Genomic DNA, 2,500 nt, shown 5'->3' on the forward strand with positions numbered 1-2,500 from the left:
CAAAGAGGTTGGTCAGCAAGTGGCGAAGATCCGCCGCGCCCAAAATGGGCATATGCTGATCGAACTGAAGCGGGGTGAATCCGCCCATGCAGTAGCGCCTGCCCTAGCGGAGGCGCTCAAGGATAAGGCCAAGATTCGGCCTCTAGCTCCCACCAAGATGGTGGAGCTACGCGATCTGGATGAGATCGCGACGGTGGAGGAGATCGTCGATGCTCTGAAGGAGCAGACTAAGATCTCCATTGATGATAGTTCTATCCGTCTCCGCAAGGGGCGGGAAGCTGGCACCCAAACAGCTTCATTAAAGTTGGGTGTCTTAGAGGCGGAAACACTTCTCAAAACTGGGAAGCTTAAAGTGGGATGGAGCATCTGCCACATCCGTCCGGCGCGACGTTCGGCAAGATGCTTCAAGTGTTGGTGCACGGGGCATCTAAGTTATGCCTGCACCAAGGAAGACCGCAGTAAGCTCTGCATGAACTGCGGTCAGGAGGGCCACAAGCGGAGTGATTGCTCCAACCCGATGGCCTGTTTGGACTGCGCAGGGAGCATGGCGACCAAGCACACTACGGCTAGTGCCGAGTGTCCAAAACGCCATGTAGTCCACCGAAAACGATATGGTTAGAGTTCTTCAGCACAACCAAAATCATTGTGTGGCCTCGTTCCACTTAATGTGGCAAACGACGGCCGAAGAACTGATAGATGTGGTGCTAGTGGCAGATCCGGCGAGAGGCTACTCGCACAATAACAACATCACGTATTGTACGGATCAATCTGCCGCTATCGTAATAACGGGAAGTTATCCGGTCCAGCGTGTGATAACAACAACACACAAGGGTTTGGTGGCAGTCGTCATCGACGACATTACATTCTGTTGCTGTTATGCCCCACCCAGCTGGTCGGAAGAGGAGTTCGTTATGCTCTTGGACAACCTGGTACTGTCTGTGACAGGAGCCAGGAAGATCGTGATAGGAGGCGATTTCAACGCATGGTCTTCATGCTGGGGCAGTGACATGAGAAAACGGGGAGAACCCCAGAAGCGGCGAGGTGAGCAGCTCCTCACAGCGCTCGCTTGTCTGGATGTTGCCGTCTTAAATGACGGGCAAGTACCAACATTCCAGACTCCGAGCAAATCGTCGTTTGTGGACGTTACCATCGTCAGTACAGAGTTTGCGCAGAGTGCACGGTGGAAAGTGCTTGATACGCACATGCAAAGTGATCATCGTGCGTTGGTGTATCAGATTGGTTACGCAGGGACCACTGGACACCACAACCCCATTGCCACTATGGGGTTCGCTATCAAATATTTTCACGCCGACATCTTCAAAGAGGCGTTGGCCCTCTATCTAGACCGTCATGACGTGCTAGATGATGTGTCATTGATGGATGCACTCAACAGTGCATGCGAAGCGGTTATGCCAAGGAAAACGTATACCATAAGGGGAAAGCGAAACCAGTCCTTCTGGTGGACGGAGGAAATTGGAGACCTTCGTAAGGCCTGTCTACGAGCGAGTCGGCAAGCGCAGCGATCCTTCAAATCGCCTCTTTATCGTCAGCGCTTGGTCGAATATAAAATCGCTAGGCGCAAACTTAACAAGGCCATCAAGGACAGCAAACGCAGTCTGTTCCAAGGCCTAGTGGAGCAGGCGGACTTAGTTCCGTTTGGTCCGGCGTACCAGATCCTTATGAGGATCTTGAGGGGTAACAAAACCCCTGTCGAGAGAGATCCGGTGCGGTTAAAACTGATGGTGGATCACCTTTTTCCATCTCACGCACCAATTGAATGGCCACCTTACGAGCCGGAGACCACCACGCCTCCGGTCCCTGTGAGCATTAGCGAGATAATTGAGATTGCTCAGAGACTGCAGCCAAAGAAAGCGCCCGGGCCTGACGGCATTCCTAACGTCGCGCTGGCTGTAGCCATGAAGACCTACCCGGAGATCTTCAGAGAAGCTTATCAGAAAGCGTTTGATGAGGGAAAATTCCCTGATCAATGGAAGCAACAGAGGTTGGTCCTCATACCTAAGCCGGGAAAGCCACCCGAGGACTTAGGATCGAGTCGGCCAATTTTATTGATCGACGGGCCGGGTAAGGGCTTAGAAAGATGTGCCCTAAACCGACTTAACCAGCACGTGGAATCTACCGGGGCACTGTCGGATAGACAGTTTGGCTTCCGGAAGGGTAGATCGACGGTGGATGCGATCCTCAGCGTAGTCGCCATAGCGGAAAAGGCACGGTCAAAGAACCGATATAGCAACCGCTATTGTGCGATTATCACGCTTGATGTGAGGAACGCATTCAATAATGCAAGTTGGCTCGCCATAGCAGCAGCACTAAGAGAAATTAAGGTGCCTAAGTACCTCTATGATCTAATAGGGGATTACTTCCAAGGACGTGTGCTGTCCTACGACACCCGGGAGGGAACAGTATCGCGCAGAATAACAGCGGGTGTACCGCAAGGGTCGGTTCTGGGCCCGACCCTTTGGAACATAATGTACAATGGCGT

At 52.6% G+C, this 2,500-nt stretch overlaps 1 pseudogene; it reads left to right on the top strand.

Annotated features, from left to right (window-relative positions):
• Positions 1-2,500, top strand: part of LOC128308935 (uncharacterized) — a 9,495-nt pseudogene that overhangs the window by 3,959 nt on the left and 3,036 nt on the right.

This window comes from Anopheles moucheti, assembly GCF_943734755.1.
Source record: "Anopheles moucheti chromosome X unlocalized genomic scaffold, idAnoMoucSN_F20_07 X_unloc_7, whole genome shotgun sequence".
NCBI classification, from domain to species: domain Eukaryota; kingdom Metazoa; phylum Arthropoda; class Insecta; order Diptera; family Culicidae; genus Anopheles; species Anopheles moucheti.